The sequence below is a fragment of the Oryctolagus cuniculus genome, chromosome 20 (assembly GCF_964237555.1).
Source record: "Oryctolagus cuniculus chromosome 20, mOryCun1.1, whole genome shotgun sequence".
Taxonomy (NCBI): domain Eukaryota; kingdom Metazoa; phylum Chordata; class Mammalia; order Lagomorpha; family Leporidae; genus Oryctolagus; species Oryctolagus cuniculus.
In genome coordinates this window covers 6,935,423-6,957,385 of record NC_091451.1, presented here as the reverse complement: position 1 = coordinate 6,957,385, position 21,963 = coordinate 6,935,423, and the positions used below count along the sequence as shown (strand labels likewise).

Here is a 21,963-nt window from a genome sequence, read left to right as displayed (position 1 = left end):
AGGTGGTATCTAAGACAAGGTTGAGAGAACAAAAGATGCCGGCCAGAAGCACAGGAGGGAGCAGGGCCCCGAGGCAGGAGAGAGAACAACCCTGGCAGGGCAGAGAGGTGAGCACCCAGGGAGTCAGTGGAGGCAGCTCCTCCCAGCCTCAGCCTGGGGAACCCGGAACAGGAAGGAGGGAGCCAGCACACAGGCAGGCAGGCAGGCAGGCAGGAGTCAGACGGCAGCTGTTTTCCGATGTGAAAGTCAAGGCAGTCTGTTACCAGCTTATATTGGCAACTTTGACAAGTGTGTCTGCAAGAGAGCAGGCTGTAGGCCGACAGACCTACCAGGGGTCTCCCTCAGTGGGCAGAAGAGAGAACACATGGGGGGAAGGAAGGACACGGCAGGAGAGAGTCCAAAGGCTACTGAGCAGCTGGAAGCAGAGTTAGGGCCCAAGCCGATGACACCTGGGCCACAAAGGAGATGACAATGCCTCTCCCTAGAGGCGGAAAACCAAAAAGAAATTCTAGAAAAATCCAAAACATACCGAATTTGAGTGTCTGTGAGAGGGCCCAAGCAGTAACTAGAAATTCAAGTCTGGATTAGAGAAAATTCTAACCTGGAGGTACAGACTGAAAGAGTGTAAGAGGGGAAGCTCGGGCCAGCGCTGTGGGGTAGCAGGTAAAGCAGCCGCATGCAGTGCCGGCATCCCATATGGGCACCAGTTTGAGTCCCAGCTGTTCCACATCCAATCCAGCGCACTGCTGTGGCCTGGGAAAGCAGTAGAAGATGGCCCAAATCCTTGGGCTCCTACACCCACGTGGGAGACCCAGAAGAAGCTCCTGGTTCTTGGCTTCGAATCAGCACAGCTCCAGCCATTGCAGCCAACTGGGGAGTGGACCAGCAGATGGAAGACTGACCGACCTCTTTCTCTCTCTCTCTTTGCCTCTCCTTCTCTCTGTGTATAACTCTGACTTTCAAATAAATAAATCTTTAAAAGAAAAAAGAAAAAAAAAAGAGGGGAAGCTAAAGGCAAGATTCTAAAATGAAAAAGATCTTTCCCTCTCTCTCTCCCTCCCTCTCTGTCACAGACACAAAACACACAAGTATGAAGAAAAAATCTGCCTGCATTAACATTAAATTAATTTTTTTCATGTGTCTTAAGCGTGCATTGAGTCCATCAGCCACAAATATCCAAAAGCAAAAAGCAACTTCTGAAGAATGAGGCAGTGACAAAAAACGAGGCTATTACAGATCATTTTTGGAACCACAAGAAACAATGTTATAATTCAAACCAAAGAAAAGTACTCGGAGTCTATTCAAAAGACCAGCAAAGCCAGACACAAGTTCCAAAACGAGGCCAACTCTGCTTCCAAAGGCCTACCCGATGTTCTCGGGCTAGTAAACGAGAGATTGAAAAACGCTATCGGGGCACCACCAAGTTCAATTTTTAGGTCCTAATATTTCTATAATACACAACCAAAACATGTAAGCCAGTAATTTCTTTTAAATGTACAAGAATCCCAAACAACAAAGAGGAACTGCCCACAGCTAACTCAGCAAATCTGCTCATCTGTCCTCAGAGACCATGATTTTGACAACAGCACCGAGGAACAACGTTTTTTTAAACTTCCATTTATTTTCATCTTACTTGAAAGGCAGAGAAACAGACAGGAGGCAGGCAGAGATCTTCTACCCACTGGTTCATTCTCCAAATGCCTGCACCAGCCAGGCTTGGGCCAGGCAGGAAACTCCTTCTGGGTCTCCCGATGAGCAGAGCAGGAACCCAAGTACTGGAGCCATCATCTGCTGCTTCCTGGGGTGGCTATACCAGCAAGGTGGAATCAGAAGCAGAGCTGGCACTCAAACCCAGACACTCCGATATGGAATGTCGGTGTCCCAAGAGGTATATTAACCACTGCACCAAAGTCTGCTCCAACAGCACTTCTTATTGAAAAATAGCTTTTGCGGCGCCGGCACACCGGGTTCTAGTCCCGGTCAGGGCGCCGGATTCTGTCCCGGTTGCCCCTCTTCCAGGCCAGCTCTCTGCTGTGGCCAGGGAGTGCAGTGGAGGATGGCCCAAGTGCTTGGGCCCTGCACCCCATGGGAGACCAGGAGAAGTACCTGGCTCCTGCCATCGGATCAGCGCGGTGCGCTGGCCGCAGCGCGCCAGCCGCGGCGGCCATTGGGGGGGTCAACCAACGGCAAAAGGAAGCCCTTTCTCTCTGTCTCTCTCTCTCACTGTCCACTCTGCCTGTAAAAAAAAAAAAAAAAAAAAGAAAGAAAGAAAGAAGAAAAGAAAAATAGCTTTTCAGCACATTAAGTATAATAAATAAGTTAACCCTGAAGCAATTATTATATCCAAACTCAATAGTCATTTCAGCTTTTTCACTGGCCTTGATTTTACAAAAGTTAATCTTCCACCCAAACGAAGCAACAATTTCTCCTGCACAATTCTAGCCTGACATCTCTCTGATTCATAGAAGAGCGATACTGCTATACAATTCAGACAAAAGCAAACTGGCAGCAAGATGAACTATGAAATGTGGATGTCCTCTTGCACACAATGTATACTTTCCTCCCCACCACACAGGCAGAAAAAATCTCCAGATGTCTGCATTTTTAGTAATATATAAAGTTTGATCTCTTACTATCTGTGTGGTTGTACATATGCTGACAAACATCTGTTATGGGAAACTCCTCTAAAGGCATTTCTTCCCCTCCCCCCCCCCAAAAAAAGTCCCTTAACTAATGACATTTCAATCTAGATCCGCCCCCCAATCCTCTCTGTACTTCTTTTCCTACCACCCATTCACCCCCTCCCTGACTTCTCTGCTCCCACCCCACACACCAATTCTTTCACCACTTCTACCAGGAAACAAGTTTTTTCACAGTGCTCATGAGTGGAAACATTTGCACAAATGACAGTTTTTCTAACAAATCCCAAAAGAAACACGCTTCCCTGGGATAAATAACACACGTAAATACCTATTATGTGCACATACAAGCCAGCACTCTTACTCCGAGATGTACACTAAATCTTTCTCTCTCTCTCTCACATAAACACACACACACACCAGAAGAGAAGGCTGCAAACACAAGGCACACAGCGCACACCTCTGCTTCCCGCCCCTTCCATGTACTTTCCTATCCCAACTGCCCTGCCCCTCCTTTCCCACAGACACAAAGCCCAAGCTGCTATCTGTGGTCCAGCTTAGACATCCCACACCAGCCGCTAGCCCTGGTCTGGACACCTCAGCCAGCCCTTCCTCTCCAGCCCTGTCTCCACCCATCCTTGGCAGCTCCCCTGATGTCACTTTCAGCAGACTTTCCTGGCTGGCTTCCTCAGCCTGGTGTGGCCCCTCCCTTCCTGGGAGCTGCAGGGTCCCTCACTCTCACTCACCAGCTCCCCTTCCAGCTCTGGCCCGCACCATGCAGTAACAGCAGCCCTGCAGTACCTAGGAGACCAGCACCGAACAGGGAGAGACACTCGCTGTCTCTGTAACAAATCAGTTAATTTCGATATGGCTGCCCATCAAAGCACATCTGTCTCTGGGCTTGTTAACAAGCAGTGCTTCTACCTCGGGAAGACTCAGAGGAAGTAATTTGTCCAGAAGAGAAACACAAACCCAGTATCCTGGTATTTTAATATTTGCCTGGGTTTCTAGAACGCCATTGACTAAACACATTACTTGAAAGTGTAAATAAACATTTGCTCAAGTAGTTAAGACACTTAAAAACAAGAGGAAAAAAAGGACATATCCCGCTAGGTAATCAGATCTGGAATTAGAACAATTACCACTCAACCCACCACTCTTAAATTCCTGCAGTCTTTCTCTAGAGCTCCTGAGTAGTTCTGCGGGTGATTCCAGCAGATGGTCTGCTTGCTCAGCGCAGTCCCCTGGACAAGACAGGGAGCTGGAAGGGAGGCAGTGGAAGGAAGCACAGCGGCGACTGTGGCCACACGAAGAGGCCAGTGCCGACGCAAGGGCCGACTGGAATCAAGGCTTCTGAAAAGCACCTGAGAGACTACATATAAAACCGGGAGCTACCCCTATGCTTTCAGACCTAAGTAACTTGTAACCGCAGTTCTTTCTGCTTCACAACTTGATCTTTGAGCTTTTGAAACCCAGTAACATACTTACTGTTATCAAAGAATCCTGCCTGTAATTCTACAATTCAACAACACGATCTCAGAATGCCAATCACACACAGGTCATCTGAACATAAGCATCTTTTCTTAATTATTCTCTCAGAGCCCGTCCAAACGTTCTTTCCTTAGATTAATCCAAATATTGCTTTATTATAGTAGTCTCGGGTTTTGTTAACAAATTCTATTTGTCTTGTACATGGTCCCACCAACACCCTCATATTCTCTCCATCATGTGTCCGAAAGATTAAATGAGGTATGATACAGGGAAGCACCTGCTAAATTACATAGTAAAACATAAAACCTCATTTTATTTCTATCAGTCATTGTCATCTTTTTGCATCATTCCTTTTTTCCACACTCATCTCACCCCTACTTGGGATACTTCTACATTTTTTCATTTTTTAAAAAAGATTTACTTATTTATTTGAAAGACAGAGCGAGAGAGAGAAAAGGCAAGAGGGAAAGAGAAAAGAGGAGAACGTTCTCAAGTATACATCAGCAGGAAGCTAGATCAGAAGCAGAATGGCCCAGCCTTGAACCAGGTGCTCTAGATATGGCACGTGGACATCCCGAGCAGCGGCGGAATGAGCCACACCACAACACCCACATTCTTGAGAGCTCAAGGGCACTGCTTGCCACAAAACGGGCATTTAACAGTCACACGGTGAAGGATTTCAGGAGAAGCTCCTGGACTCTATTCGTTCCTTCTGAAAACTTCCCCCACAGCCTTTCATGACAACTGCCATGGAACTGCATTATTTATGACCAAGATTTAAAGAACTTAAAAATGCTAATTTCTGATTTTGCAGATGGCAACAGAGTTACCCAAAATTGCACAGATGGTTAATGACAGAAGCAGAATTAGAATCCAGGTCTTCAAACCTCTTCACTTTTGTGTACACTATTGGTAGTTTGCATTTTTCCGGTTTTGTGTTTCCCTTTAGATTTTGCTTTAACTGGGGAGGGGGTCTGATTATAAAATAATATAGGCTTGCTGCACATTTAGAAGGTGAAAAGCAAGCATAAAAAAGTATTGATTCATTATTCAGGTGTCACTACCCTCACTCTCACTAAACCCAACTGTATTTGTCCCAAAACACAAAGTTTTATTTGCTGAGGTATAAATCTAACTCAATCCTATCTTCAATCTGAAAAGGCATTAATGAAAGTGGAGGAGCCGGCACTGTGGCGTAGTGGGTAAAGCTGATGCCTAAAGGGCTGGCATCCCATATGGGTGCCACTTCTAGTCCCGACTGGTCTACTTCCCATCCAGCTCTCTGCTATGGTCTGAGAAAGCAGTAGAAGATAGCCCAAGTGCTTGGGTCCCTGCACCCACGTGGGAGACCCAGAAGAAGCTCCTGGCTCCTGGCAGATCAGCCCTGCTCCAGTCATTGTAGCCATTTGGGGAGTGAACCAGAAGGTGGAAGACTGCTCTCTCTACCTCTGCCTCCAAATAACTCTTCTAAATATTAAATAAATCTTCATAATTTTTTGAAAGATTTATTTATTTGAAAGTCAGAGTTACACAGAGAGAGAAGTAGAGGCAGAAAGAGAGAAGTCTTCCATCTTCTGGTTCACTCCCTAAATGGCTGCAATGGCTGGAGCTGGGCTGGTCCAAAGACAGGAGCTTCTTGTGGGCCTCCTTGGGTAGCAGCAGGTATACAAGAATTTGGGCCATCTTCTGCTGCTTTCCCAGGTGCATTAGCAAGGAGCTGGATCGGAAGCACAGCAGCTAGGACTTGAACTGGCCATGTTGAAGGCAGAAACTTAACCAGCTACAACACAGCGCTGGACTTCCTGATTTTTTTATTTTTATTTTTTTTTTAGGATTTATTTATTTATTTATTTGGAAGTCAGAGTTACACAGAGAGAGGAGAAGCAGGGAGAGAGGTCTTTCGTCTGCTGGTTCACTCCCCAACTGGCCACAATGGCCGGAACTGCACCTATTCGAATAATTTGTTTTTAAAGAATACCTGTCCCAGGGCAGGCACCATGGCTCACTTGATTAATTCTCAGCATGCGGCGCCGGCATCCCATATGGGTCCTGGTTGCTCCTCTTCCAGCCCAGCTCTCTGCTGTGGCCCGGGAGGGCAGTGGAGGATGGCCCAAGTGCTTGGGCGCCTGCACCCACGTGGGAGACCAGGAGGAAGCACCTGGCTCCCGGCTTCGGATCGGCGCAGCAATGGCCGTAGCGGCCATTTGGGGAGTGAACCAACAGAAGGAAGACCTTTCTCTCTGTCTCTTATTTGTGGGAAAAAAAAAAAAAAGAATACATGGCCCTGGAAAATTAACATAAACACAGGCACAAACACTATAAAGTCCAGGCCAATTATGCCATCAACTATAATACCATTTGACACATTATAAGTATTTTCATTAAGAACAGTTGAGTTTATCAATTACAAAGATCTATTTTTTTCCTTAGGCTACACATATGTGTTCATAGATAAACACCCCTGAGCACCTGTGGATTTTGGCATCCACAGGGGTTCTGAAATCAATCTCCTGAAAACACCAGGGATGACTATATCTTAAGACATAATGAATTTTCCATATGTCTCTCCTTTTCTCTTAACAGAGCCACTACAATTTTTAAATTATATATGTAGCTCAAAATTGTGTTTTATACATTTTAAGATTTATTTATTTATTTATTGAAAGTGAAAGTTACAGAGAGAGAGGTAGATAAAGAGAGAGAGAATCTTCCATTCACTGGTTCACTCCCCAAATGGCCACAATGGCCAGAGCTGGGCCAGGCCAAAGCCAGAAGCCAGGAACTTCATCTGGGTCTCACATAAGCATAGCAGGGGCCAAGCACTTGGGCTATCTTCTGATGCTTTCCCAGGCCATAGCAGTGAGCTGGATGGGAAGCAGAGCAGCCAGAACCTGAATCAGTACCCATATGGGAAGCAGGCACTGCAGGCAACAACTTTACCCTCTACACAACGCCAGCCCCAATACCACCTTTTTATTGAAGAGCACTAAACCAAGACAATGAAAGAGGCAAAATGAAGGGGGGAAAAAAAACACAAAGGAAGGGGCTGGTGTCCAGATGTGAAGGTTAAGCTGCCACCTGAAACACCAGCATTCCACCATGAACTGCTTCAGGGCCCAGTTGCTACCTTCAGACCCACGACCCTGCCTGGGAAAGCAGCAGCAGACGCCCCTGCTACCCATGCTGAGACCCAGATGGCGCTCTCAGCTCCTGGCTTCCGCCTGGCCAGCCCTGGCCACTGCAGCCCCGTGGAAGTGAACCAGCAGATGGAAGACTTGTCTTCCTCGCTCTAATTCTGCCTTTCAAATAAATAAAAACAAGTATTTCTGGTAAAAAAAAAAAAAAAAAAAAAAGGTGTTGGGGTACTTTTCCTTCCCTTGGATCCAGAAAAATAGCCCAGAAGCTTTCTGCTCTGTGGTCACACAAGAAACCCCATCATTGGTGGTCAACCAGATGACCTACAGCTCACTTCCTGAGGGACCCTCACGGGGGAAAGAGCACCCTCACACACACTTCCAACTTAGACTAAGCCCAACCTGCCCCAGACAGCAACGGGAACAGGCTACCACGCCTTCTTTCCCAACAAGAGAGCGTCCTGCTTATTCAGGGGAAACTTACTTCATGAGACTCTAAGCTCTGAGCAGCTGTTCTCTCTAGGGAAGAATCCAGGAGTTCCTGTTCCTCTCTTCCATGATGGTCGATAAAAGAAGCTATGTGGCCCAATGCAAAGGTGCCCCTTAGAAAGCCTTCCACCACACAAGCAGTATTCCGACGTTACTATGGCTCTGAGGGCTCTGTGAAGATTTTTAAAGGGCTATAACAGGTTTCAATTAACCCCACAGAAAGAATGGAGCGTTGTAAAAGGATCTGGAGACTCAAAACATTCTTTTGGACTCTAGCAGCCTCTCCACTGGAAATGCACTCAAGATAGTCATAGCAGTTAGGTTTCTCTTACGCTAGACAAGGTCAAGTATGAACTTGAAATGTAGAATAAGAACAGTCATTTAAGGCTGGCTCTGATCACCACGTGTTTTGTTTTTGTTTGTTGGGTTTGTTTGCAGGGGAGGGGATTAGTGTTTGTTTTACTTCAATGTGTCAGTGGAAAGGTATTTACCAGAAAATAGTAACAGCCAATTCTTCCAGGACAGAAATTTACCAGGAACAAAACACAGAAGTTGAGTCTTTGGACAATTTTTGTAGCCTTCACTTTGCCAAGTTCTTTATTAATTTAAGATTTTATTTATTATTTATTTGGGTGGTAGAGTTACAGACAGAGACAGGGAGAGAGAGAGAGAGGTCTTCCATCCGCTGGTTCTCTCCTCAAATAGCCATTACGGCTGGAGCTGAGCCAATCTGGAGCCAGGAGCTTCTTCCGGATCTCTCACACAGGTGCATCTTCTACTGCTTTCCCAGGCCATAGCAGAGAACTGAATCAGAAGAGGAGCAGCCAGGACTTAAACTAGCGCCCATATGGGATGCCAGCACTACAGGCGAAGGCTTGGCCCACTATGCCACAGTGCAGGCCTCCTTGCCAAGTTCTATCCAACTCTGCCTGCCTGTCTATACCTCTAAACAAAACATAAAGAAGGCTAGAAATAGCAAAGTCCCCATGTGTAGCCTGCAGCTCACATACTAAAGGCCATTCTGGCATGGAGCCATAAAAAACAGGTTAGAATCAGTTTAGGTAAAGGACACAGAAAGTTGGTCAAGCACAGCAACCTCCCTCTGAAACCCGTAAGTTCGTATCTTTTTAGAGGGCAGCTGTTCTATGAAATCCAGGATCCAGGATATTTGGCCTGTCTACCACTAGATGCCAGTAGCATCTTCCCACTTATCCAGGCATACAGGGGGAGGAGAGACATAAAACCACTTCCAGGTGATCCCACTAGTATAAAGCAAAAGCACTGAAGATGCTATGGCAAAAAAAAAAAAAAAAGAGAGAGAGAGAGATAAATGGATGGCAAATCTTTAAAACAGGAAATATAATGTTCATAGAAATACAGATAGGGAGGGGTCACGGTATGGTGCAATAGGTTAAGCCACCGTTTGCAGTGCCGGCATCCCATATGGGCGCTGGTTCAAGTCCCGGCTGTTCCACTTTCAATCCAGCTCTCTGCTATGGACTGGGAGAGCAGTAGAAGATGGCCCAAGTCCTTGGGGCCCAGCATCTGTGCAGGAGACGGGGAAGAACTCATGGCTCCTGGCTTCAGCCTGGCCATTGTGAGTGAACAAGCAGATGGAAGAAGTCTATCTCTCCCTTTCAAATAAATAAATCTTTAAGTATAGATAGATAGTGAGAGAGACGTGCAGTCCTATTTTCACAAAAAGAAACATGTATACACATGCATGTATAAAAGAGAAAACTCCAAATGAATAAACACTAATTTATCTGTTCTAACAAACAGGTGTTTAAGTCACTTATACTAGTTTCAAGACCCAGACTTAAAATGAGACTTAGACTATCTTGATTTTGCAAATGTGAGTTTCAAAGACTTTCTGTGGTGAATATCATCCCTTCTACAAACCAAGCACTATGGGCTATCATGTATAACACATGGGGTGCCGTGGTCCTCGCCAACTTTCTACAACATTATGTGAACAAGGCTGAACCCTCCAGAGTGAAGCACTCCAAGCTTCACTGAAGCTGCTAAACCAGTCTCCAAAAGTTCAAAAGCCCTGAGCTGTCCCCTTGCACAGCATCAAATCAACAACTAGGAAGAGTTCAATTTAGTAGAATGTTTACTTCAGTTAATTTAGTTAATTTACAGTTTAATTTAGCAGTATCTGATCACTCACAGTCAAATTTAAAGGATTCTAACTTCTCAATTTATCAATCTAAATGATCAAAACTTACGGATGTGGCTTCTCTCCTCCTACTCAAATGTTGAACGAATAAACAAAGAAACAAAATGTCAGAAAGACTGACAGTCCTGACAGTAAAAGTTAAAATCGCAATTCCAGATTTGTCTATTTTATCTGGGTACACACCAAAAAAAAAAAAAAAAAAAAAAAAAAAAAAAAAAAAAAAAAGGCAGTTTTCCAAGGAATTTTTCTGGTTCTAAAATACACAAGCAGACATACGTCAGAACAAAATGTCAGCACTCACCATAATAGCTATGGCCTTGAAACCACCCCAGCACCCTTACCCCACCCCCAGCTCTAGCCAGTTTAACTGCTTTTAAAAGGAACATTCTCGGTCATTAAAAATAAACTACCTCTATTCCCTTCTGCTTATATTTTTCCAGCATATTTTAACCTTTATTCAGGCAGTTATCATCACAAACATTCAATACCTATATGATACCATTTCTAAGCACTATAGATGCAGATGCATAGATATGGCTGTGATAGTAATTCCTTTCCTTTCAAAGAACAACATGGCAAAAGAGCTCTGAAGTTCTTTACCAGTTAGGACACTGGATATGAAGACTGGCTCCCTGGGATCGCACAAGGCTGGCTTAGCTATCACAGGGCCACAGTGTTCTCTTTCCTGCCCAGGACACCATCTCTGGATTAATCACACCTCCTCCATCTGCAGGGTAAGACATGGGGTATAAACACATGAACCTGCTCCAAGTTTACCCAAAACTGGAAAGGCAAATCAATGATCAACCCAAACAGCTGAGGAAAAGCCTCGTTTGATGGCAAGAAATGCCCTTGTGTCAGCCGATCAGTTGGTACAACTTCAATATTTCTTCTGTCACAAATATCAACAAATCTCATTTTCTTACTTAGAAGATAATGCATTTGTGGTGAACTTTTCACAGTAACTGAGTTGGGTTCCTATAGATGATGTCTTATTTTGAGCATGATGCTAATTCAGTGAACAAAACACCTATCTCATCAGAAACAAAGTATTACTTTGACAGCTTGCTTAGGTAGAATCAGCCAAACCTTGAGGGCTTTTTGAATGTTCGTTGCTTTCACCTTGAGACCTGATGCGCTAAATCTACTAAAGAGACAAACAATGCAGTTTTTATCAAGCAATAAAGCAGGGGTTGCTTAAATTCTCCAAAATGTGTATCAAGTGGCCCCTGACCCTATCGCTGTTGGCATGGTTTTAGAGAAGAATGTTCTCCACGCTTCACATGCATGGACCTTCGGAAAGTTTTAAAGTGTCCCTGGATGTTTCCATAACAATAATTGTATCATTAATATCTTTAGAGGAAAGACAATGACAGATCACTTTTACGAATGCCAAATGCTTTAAAATAAATGTCTATTAAACCTATGCATATGTCTGAAACACAACAGCACATGTATGACCAAGGCCTCCTGTCTACGCAGTATGCAGCCGGGGGTTCACCTGAACCCCACAGAACAGCTTCCTTCAGCGTTCATGGCCCTCAGCTGAGAACCACCGGCAGGGAGCATGAAATACAAAACTGCCTAGTTACAAGCAGAATAGCTCACTAAATATTTGGTATCTTGGGGCCAGTGCCATGGCTCACTTGGTTAATCCTCCGCCTGCGAAGCTCACATCCCATATGGGCACCAGTTCAAGTCCTGCCTGCTCCACTTCCAGTCCAGCTCTCTGCTATGGCCTGGGAAGGCAGTGGAGGATGCCCCAAGTGCTTGAGCTCCTGAGCCCGTGTGGGAAAACAGGAAGAAGCTCCTGGCTCCTGGCTCCTGGCTTCAGATCGGCGCAGCACCAGACGTTGCGGCCATTTGGGGAGTGAACCAAGGGTAGAAAGACCTTTCTCTCTGTCTCTCCCTCTCACTGTCTGTAACTCTACCTGTCAAATAAATAAAATTTTTAATAAATAAATAAATATGTGGTATCTTAAACAAAAACATATTGTGTCAGGTACCAATGTTTTTCTCCATAAAACTACAATTCCAAGTTTTTTTAAATCAATATTTGTCACAAATATCACCTGTATACAAGCACTTACTTCCTAGGCAATTTTAAAGAAATGCAACCACATATTAAGAAAAACTCCTTAGGACACTTGAACAGAAGACATGCCAGCTATTATTTCTACCACCAAGAAGGAAAGAAAAGTGGATTTTCATCCTGATCTCCAGTGCCCAGGACAGCATCTGTAACTAAAATCTTAATAAGATTTTGAAGGTATCACAGGTCACAACTGCCTGAAAAAAGTCAAATACACACAATGACAGAAATGTAAAAACACAAATCATACCATACCCTCCACCACACTGCCAAACTAGAAGGGCTCTCGCTGTAAGGACAAGATGAGGAGAAGAGGGCAGGTGTTCGGGTCAGCCGTTAAGATGCTGCTTGGAACGGCCCTATCCCACACAGGAGTGCTCAGTCCCAGTCCCAGCTGCACTCCCAACTCCAGCTTCCTGAAAATGTTCGGGAAGCAGCACTGGTTCAAGCAGCTGGGTTCCTGCCAGCCAAATGGGAGGACACGACTGAGCTCCCAGCACCAGTCCATGGCCCCAGCGGGGGGCCATCTGTTTTGAGCATCAGGAGAATAAACCAGCTGATGGGAGCACTCTCTTCTCTCTTTCTCTCTCTCTCTGCTTCTCAAATAAATAAACAATTTTTTTAAAAGAATGAAAAGGGGCCAGTGCTGTGGCGCAGTGGGTTAAAGTCCTGGCCTGCAGTGCTGCATCCCATGTGGGCACCAGTTCTAGTCCTGGCTGCTCCACTTCCGATCCAGCTCTCTGCTGTGGCCTGGGAAAGCAGTAGAAGATGGCCCAAGTCCTTGGGCCCCTGCACCCATGGGAGACCCGGAAGAAGCTCCTGGCTTCAGCCTGGCCCAGTTTCAGCTATTGTGGACATTTAGGGAGTGAACCAGCAGATAAAAGACCTCTCTCTCGCTCTGCCTTTCTGTAACCGTGCCTTTCAAATAAATAAATAAAAATAAAAAAAAAAAAAAAGAAAGAAAAAAAAAAGATTTGAAACACAGAGTTTCAGGGACAGAGAGAGAGAGAGAGAGATCTTCTATCTGCTGGTTCACCCCTCAAATGGCCACAACAGCCAGGGCTGGGCCAGGCTGAAGCCAGAGCTTCTTCCAGGTCTCCCACATGGGTGCAGGGGCTCAAGGACTTGGGCCGTCCTCCTCTGCTTTCCCTACAACATTAGCAAGGAGCTGGATTGGAAGTGGAACAGCTAGGGGGAAAAAAAAACCTAAATGAAAGATCTCTGTGAATGAGATCCCAGTGGAAAAAACAGGTCATCAAAGAAGGAGGTAGGAGGTGCCTTTCTCTAAAGGGAGGAGAGAACTTCCACTTTGATTATGACCTTGTCTACTTACTCCCCATGTAGGATCTCTGTCTTTAATGTGTTGTACAATGTGAATTAATCTATAACTAGTACTCAAACAGTACTTTACACTTTGTATTTCTGTTTGGATGCAAACTGTTGAAATCTTTACTTAATATATGCTAAATTGATCTTCTGTATATAAAGATAATTGAAAATGAATCTTGATGTGAATGGAATGGGAGAGGGATCAGGAGATGGGAGGGTTCAGGTGGGAGGGAAGTTATGGGGGGGGGGGGGGCACTGTAATCCAAAAGCTGTACTTTGGAAATTTATATTTATTAAATAAAAGTTTTTTTTAAAAAAAGGAAGTGGAACAGCTGAGACACGAACTGACACCCATATGAGGTACCAAGTCATGTCGTACACACGCAACGGCTTAACTCACTAAGCCACAACGCTAGCCGTTCCCTTGTGTCCTAATCTGGGTTTGATCTGTATTTTTGTTAGGAAATCACGCTGACAGGGCAGGCACTGGGCCTAGCAGCTAAGGTGTCAGTTAAGAAGTCCTCACCCCACATCAGAGTCCCTGGGTTCAAGTCCTGGCTCCAGTTCCCTGCTAATCAGACCCCGGGAAGCAGCGGTGATGGCCCCACTAAGCAGTCCCCTGCCAGCCACACGGAACACCTGCACTGAATCCCCAGCAAGGCGATACTGTGGGCATTACAGAGCGACCCAGCAGGAGGAAAGGTTTTCTCTAGCTCCCTCTCTCTATGGCAGTCTGTCTCTCAAATTAAAAAAAAAAAAAAAAAAAATCTCTCAAACTTCACTTATCCCTCAGATCACTGAGATCTGGAGGTGGGGGAGAGGGCATGTTTTGGGCACTGTGAATCATTTTTAGAGGAACATATCTCCTCTTTGATCTTGGAAGTCTATGGGAAATAAATATGTTTTTAAAAATTGGTCTCCAAAGCAATTTTTTGGGAAACAAATTCATTTTAATGAAAATAAAACATGGGTTTCAAAAATGAATGCCCTAGATTTCCGTTACTTCAACTAGATCAGATGGGTGCATCATCTCTCATTCCAATACACACAGCAAGGTGCCAAATAAGGCTGCATAATTACACTGCCAAATGCTGCCGGTCTTCCCACCAGCTAAGCCTTTGTGACAGGACACAGATTACATAGAATGACTCAATTCTCAACTCAGGATTTAGGACAGAATACTAAGCTGATCTAAATCATTTCTCCGTATGTCCTTGTAAGGGTAACAGGTAACACAGAAACAATAAATATCAATATGGAACTAAAAAGGAATCGAACAGAAATATGATCGATCCCAGCAAAACAACAGCTACAACTCATAGAGCACTTACTGGGGGCAAGAACAGCTGAAGTGCTTTCCACAAGTTACAAAGAACTTAGATTTATTTACCGGGCCGGCACTGTGGGGTAGTAGGTAAAGCCTCCACCAATTCAAATCCCCACTGCTTTACTTCAGATCCAACTCCCTGCTGATGGCCTGGGAAAGCAATGGAGGATGGCCCAAATGCTTGGGTCCACTGCACCTCTCTCTGTCTATAACTCTGCCTCTCAGATACATAAATAAAAGGGAGATGCAAAGACACAGAGAAAAATGCTTCCATCCACAGGTTCACTCCCCAAATAGCCACAACAGCCAGGGCTGGGCCAGGCCAAAGTCAGGCGGTAGGAGCTTCCTCTGGGTCTCCCATGTGGGTGGCAGGGGCCCATGCACTTGGGCCATCTTCCACTGCTTTCCCAGACCCACTAGCAGGGAGCTGGATCAGAAGTCTAACAGCCCAGGACTTGAGCCACCGCCCATGGGATGCCAGCACAGCAGGTAGCAACTTAACCCATTGTACCACAGTGGCACCCCAAGTGATTTGATTCTTACAACCCTGTATGTACCTACTATTATTATCTCTTGTTTTATAAATTAAGAAACCAAAGCAGAGACAAATTAAATGACAAACCCTTGGTCAGATGCTTGTAAGGAGATAAGCTAAAATTTAAACCCAGGCACTGTAACTAAAGGTAGTGGAAAATTGACATGAAATGTCCAGAATAGGTAAACCTAAAGATTAAACAAGTAAAGCGGTGTTTGCCTGGGGAAGGGGAGGAGTAGAGACAAATGAGGAGTGGATGCTAACAATTACCAGCTTGCTTTGAGGTGATCAAACTGTTGGACAATTAAGTGGCAATGAGGATTACAGAACTCTTAAGACAGGAGTTAAGTCAAAAATTAGAAAAGAGAGTCTTAAATTTAGCTTATGACAGTGACTTGATCAGCCCTTGTCCTGACTGATGATGAAAAACTTAATACTTTATCCCTTTTAGTATTTTTTTTGTTCTACTTAATACTATTGGTTGAACTCCGTAATTAATACACAATTATTCTTAAGTGTTGAAATTTAACTGAAAAGTGATCCCTGTTAAATATAAGAGTGGGAATAAGAAAGGGAGGAGATGTACAATTTGGGACATGCTCAAGCTGACTTACCTCAAACAGTAGAGTTAGAAACATACCAGGGGATTCCAATTCAATCCCCACAAGGTGACATGTACCAATGTCATCTCACTAGTACCAGTGATCAATTTCTGTTCACAATTGGTCATAATGATAGGACTAAGAGTCAACGGGATCACATAAACAAGACCAGTGTCTGCAAATACTAACTGATAGAATAAAAAAGGGAGAGAACAATCTAATATGGGAAGCGGGATACACAGCAGACTCATCAAATGGTAAATGTCCTAAATAGCACTCTGGCCTCAGAATCAGCCCTTAAGGCATTCAGATCTGGCTGAAGAGCCCATGAGACTATTTCAGGCATGGAAAGCCAAGACACTCTGGGGGAAAAAAAAATCCCTATATGAAAGATCTCTGTAAGTGAGATCCCAGTGGAAAGAACAGGTCATCAAAGAAGGAGGTACCTTTCTCTGAAGGGGGGAGAGAACTTCCACTTTGACTATGACCTTGTCTAAATATGATCAGAGTCGGTGAACTCAAAAGGCTTCCACAGCCTTGGCAACTCATGACAAGAGCCTAAGGTGATTACTGACACCATAAACAAGAGTGTCAATTTGTTAAGTCAACAACAGGAGTCACTGTGCACTTACTCCTCATGTAGGATCTCTGTCCTTAATGTGCTGTACATTGTGATTTAATGCTAAAACTAATACTCAAACAGTATTTTACACTTTGTATTTCTGTGTGGGTGCAAACTGATGAAATCTTTACTTAATATATGCTAAATTTATCTTCTGTATATAAAGAGAATTGAAAATGAATCTTGATGTGAATGGAAGGGGAGAGGGAGTGGGAGAGAGGAGGGTCGCCGGTGGGAGGGACGTTATGGGGGGGAAAGCCATTGTAATCAGTAAGCTGTACTTTGGAAATTTATATTCATTAAATAAAAGTTTTTAAAAAAAAGACAGGAGTTCCCCTCATCCACAATTTCACCTTCTGCAGTTTCAGTCATCTGCTATCTAAAAATATGCAATGGAAAAATTCCAGAAATAAACAATTCATGAGTTTTAAATTGAGCACCATCCCAAGTAGCATGATGGAATCTTGCACCATGCGGCTCCATCCCTCTCCAGGACCTTAATCAGCCTTGGTTCAGCATCTCCATGCTGTATATGCTACTCATCCGTTTGTCACTTAGCAGCCAATGTGCATCTCAGGTCAACTATAAAAGTATCAGAGTGTCTGTGCTCAATGAACCTCTATTTTACTAACTAATGTCCCCAGGGCCGGCGTTGTGCATAGCAGGTCAAGCTCTGCCTATGATGCCGGCATCCCCTATGGGTGCCAGCGTGAGATCCAGCAGCCACATTTCCGATCCGGCTCCCTGCTAACACACCTGGGAAAGCAGCAGAAGACGGCCTAAGTGTTTGGGTTCCTGCACCTATGTGGGAGACCCAGAAGAAGCTCAAAGCCTCTGACTTCGGCCTGGCCCAGCTCCAGCCATTACAGCTGTTTGGGGAACAAACCAGCAGATGGAAGACAGCACTCGCACACTTTCTCTCTCTCTCTCTCTCTCTCTGCACTCACGTGCATTCTCTCTCTCTCTCTCTCTCTCTCTCTCTCCTCTCTCCTCCTAACTCTGCCTTTCAAATAAATAAAAATTAAAGCTTTAAAAAATAACAATGACCCCAAAACACAAGAAGAGTGACACTGGCAGTTTTATTACACCATATTGCTATAGCTGTTCTATTTTATTAATTCTTGTTGTTAACCTCTTACTGTGTCTAATTTACAAAGTAAGCTTTATCAGAGGTACATTTTTACAGGAACACATAGGCTGTTGCAGGCATCCACCAGGGACCTCACAGCACATCCCCTGCAGACAAGCGGAATACTGTAGTATACTTTGCACGCATGAACTGCAGCGTATGTAAAGTGTATCTGAATAAAGCTGGCTGTTTAAAATTGATTGTGAGAGGGGCCTGCACTGTGCTGTGGTGGGTGAAGCTGCCGCCTGCAATACCAGCATCCCACATCGGTGCCAGTTCAAGTCCCAGCTGCTCTACTTCCGATGCAGCTCTCTGCTGTGGCCTGGGAAAGCAGTAGAACATTGCCCAAGTTCTTGGGCCCCTGCACCCACATGGGAGACCCAGAGGGGGCACCAGGCTCCTGGCTTCAGATGGGCGCAGTTCTGAATGGAAGACCTACTACTTCTCTCCCTCCCTGCTTCTCCCTCCCTCCCTCCCTCTATCTCTTCCTCCCTCTCCTCTCCTCTCTGTGTGCCTCTGACTTTCAAATAAATAAATATTAAAAAATTATGGTGAGATATTCAACATGGAATAATGCACAGAGGACAGGAAAAGATGGTTATATAAGTTGCTAGTATTAGGAAAAGCAGTTTGAATTCTCTATTTTTGCACCTTTAAGTCTAAAACTATTTTTTAAATGAAACTCGTGGTTTTTAAAGAAACAGATCTATATGGGATCAGCACTGTGGCGCAGCAGGTTAAGCTGCTCCCTATGATGCCAGCATCCTCATGTGCTCCCATCCAAGTCCCGGCTGCTCCACGTCTGATCCAGCTCCCTGTTACTGTGCGTGGTAAAGCAGCGGAAGACGGACCAAGTGCTTGGGCCCTGACACCCACGTGGGAGACCAGGATGGGTTTCCAGGCTCCTGGTTTCAGCCTGGCCCAGCCCTGGCTGTTACAGCAGTGCAGCAAACCAGGGATGGAAGATTTCTCTCTCTGCCCACTTTGCCTTTCAAATAAATAAATAAATCTTCTAAAAAATAAGTAAAAAACTGAGAAATGGATCCATCAATATAAATTGGAAGGAAAGGCATCATTTAGAGGCAGGAGGTGTGCCCTGTCTCCTAACATTTTTCACTTCTGTGTAATGAGGGGATAAATCCTCATCCTGCTTACCCCTCACTGGCCTAAGGGACCCATGAAAACACCTCCAAAATAATCAAACACCATCTTTAGAAAGGTTAAGTGTCACCCTGTGGTGGGGAAACACGCAAGTAAATCCCAAAAGCCACTACAAAAAAAGAGTGCTACAAAAATGCTGGGAACGCTATGAGGGTACAGAGGTTGCAGTACCTCCCTAAGCCCAGGCAAATCACAGAGGGTTTCCGAGTTGACATCTTGAGCTGTATCTGGTCAGGTTCATAAAAGTTTGCCAAGAGAGAACGAGCGAGCAAGCTCAGGCCAGCATAGCAGAAGGGATGACCAATGGAGCAGGGAGCACAGGCAGCAGCAAACACAGGACACAGAAAGAAAAGTGAACAGAAAGAGGAACACCACCTTCCACACTGAAACAAGGGAGCAAATACAGTTCCAGGTAACAACCCATACCTGCTGGCCATCACAGAGCAGGTGCATTCGTGACAGGGTATGAGGAGATGGGGAATGAAATGGGGCGGCACTGAAGACTTTACCCCCAAATTCATCAAGCAGTTGGGTTTACTCCCCTCCTATTCAGGGGTGGGGAACATCAGGCCCTTTGGTTGTATAAGGCCTGCAAAAGCATTTGGTCTGGCCCTGCCAAAGCAACCACAGGTGGGACTTGAAATCTCCAATAAATCTAGAACAGGTTAACTTTTAAGTTGACAATTTTGCACAGCCAGCGAATGAGGTTATAAATATCCAAGTTACAAAAAAAATTTCCCCATTTGATTTGAGTCACCTGTGACTCTAAAAGACCTATCACATATGCGTAGAAAATAGCAAATCCCCAAGACCTGCCTTCTCCTGTACCATAACACCCTTCTATAAACTGGTGTCAGTTGTGTCCTGACACTCATCAACACGATGTAGCTTCCTGTCTGCACAGAAGATGAGAGGGCTCATCAGGCAACTGGAGAAATGGACACATTATGTCAAAAATCATTATTCTCCAAAACGCAGAAGCTGAACACTCTCCTTCCTCTAACTGCAGGCAAAAATGTACTGGCTCAGTTCTCAGTACTTTAACCAACAAGAACAACAAAACCACCTCAGCAGTTCCCAAAATGCAAGACACCTACTACCTAATAGTCTAGATGCACTGCCCTTTATCAAAGGGCCCCAGTCTAGTGGTACAGCAGGGCACTGATCTGACCACAAGATGTATTACCAACTGGATAAGTGAATTAATAAAAAGACACTAATATAAATTACTCAAAGTTAAATGTTTACCAGAGGGGTCGATGCTGTGGCACAGAGGGATAAAGCCCCAGCCTGCAGCGCTGCCATCGCATTTGGGCACCGGTTACAGTCCCGGCTGCTCTACTTCCTATCCAGCTCCCTGTTAATGCACCTGGGAAAACAGCAGAGGTTGGCCCAAGTCCTTGGGGCCCTGCAGCCACACAGGAGATGCGGAAGGAGCTCCTGGCTCCTGGCTTCAGATTGGTTGAGCTCCTGTCGTTGAGGCCATTTGGGGACTGAACCAGCAGATGGAAGACCTCTCTCTCTCTCTCTACCTCTCTTGTAACTGGTTTTCAAATAAATAAAGTTAATTAAAAAAAAAATTTTACCAGGTGGATCACTACATTGGGATCAAGGATAGTCATTCAAAAAACTTTTATTAGTCTATTTAGAAATACAGTTAAAATTATTTTCAGGATCATGAGACCATGTAAACATTACAGCCTTCACCACCAAACACCACCACCACAACCTCCCCTCCCCCCAAAAAACAGCTTGAAGGAAAACACCCAAATTGCCTGAAGTAGTAGTCACTTCTGAAGCAGGGAGGAAGGGCAATTTTTACTTTTTTTTTTTTTTTTTTTTTTTTTTTTGACAGGCAGAGTGGACAGTGAGAGAGAGAGACAAAGAGAAAGGTCTTCCTTTTGCCGTTGGTTCACTCTCCAGTGGCCGCCGCGGCCAGCGTGCCGCGGCCAGCGCACCGCACCTATCCGAAGGCAGGAGCCAGGTGCTTCTCCTGGTCTCCCATGTGGGTGCAGGGCCCAAGCACTTGGGCCATCTTCCACTGCAATCCCGGGCCACCTTCCACTGCACTCCCGGGCCACAGCAGAGAGCTGGCCTGGAAGAGGGGCAACCGGGACAGAATCCGGCGCCCCAACCGGGACTAGAACCCGGTATGCCGGCGCCGCTAGGCGGAGGATTAGCCTAGTGAGCCGCGGCGCCGGCCCACCTGTGTTTTTTTAAAAAAAGATTTATTGGGGCCGACACTGGCACAGTGGGTAAAGCCACCACCTGCAGTGTGGGCATCCCACATGGGCGCCAGTTCACATCCGGCTGCTCCACTTCTGATCCAGCTCTCTGCTGTGGCCTGGGAAAGCAAACAGAAGATGGTCCAAGTCCTTGGGCCCCTGCACCCATGTTGGAGACCTGGAAGAAGCTCCTGGCTCCTGGCTTCAGATCAGCGCAGCACCCACCACTGCGGCCACCTGGGGAGTGAACCAGCAAATGGAAGACCTCTCTCTCTGCCTCTGCCTCTCTGTAACTGTGCCTTTCAAATAAATAAGTAGATCTTTAAAATAATGATAATAAAATAAAACAAAACAAAATAAAAATGATAATAAAATAAAAAACTTTGTCATTATTTGAATGACAGAGTTACAAAGACAGATGAAGAACGGGAGAGAGGGTGAGGGGGAGAGAAATTTTCCAGCTACTGGTTCACTCCCCAAATGGCCACAATGGCCAGCACAGGGCAAGACCAAAGCCAGCAGCCAGCAGCTTCTTCTGGGTCTCCCACGTGGGTACAGGAGCCCAAGCACTTGGCCTCCTCCACTGCTTTCCCAGGCACATCGGCAGACAGCTGGATTGGAAGTGGAGCGGCCAGCACGCTGGAGGCTGGCGCTGCAGGAGGTGGCCTTACCCACTGCGCCACAGCACCAGCCCCTACCTGTGTCTTCTGCAATCACACAGGCATGACTCTTCTACCTTTGCAAAAGTTTCTTTATTTTTTAAGGAAAAGACCAATATGCACATTCAACTATTCATATATTAACAATGAATACTTTTATGTTCTCTTGGGCGGGGGGTAGATTCAGCAAAACTTAGTTCAGGGCTTCTAACTGGAACCTTTACATCAAATCTTTAGTAACCACATGTTCATTAAGAAGTATTCATTCAATGGTACTTTATTTTAATACTTCTTAAGATACTACTTTTAACATATGAAAACACATGTGAATGAAGCAACGGTAGAAA

At 45.1% G+C, this 21,963-nt stretch overlaps 1 protein-coding gene across 4 annotated transcripts in view; it reads right to left on the bottom strand.

Moving 5' to 3' along the window:
- PPP2R5E (protein phosphatase 2 regulatory subunit B'epsilon) overlaps positions 1 to 21,963 on the bottom strand; it is a 178,066-nt gene that overhangs the window by 115,375 nt on the left and 40,728 nt on the right. For 2 of the 4 annotated variants that reach the window (XM_051826410.2, XM_051826409.2), the window contains exon 1: positions 7,749 to 10,161. The exons of the other annotated variants lie outside the window; for them this stretch is intronic. The gene's annotated coding sequence lies outside the window, so the exon portion shown is untranslated. Of the gene's footprint in view, positions 1 to 7,748; positions 10,162 to 21,963 lie in introns of those variants that run through there. 4 annotated transcript variants of the gene reach the window in all.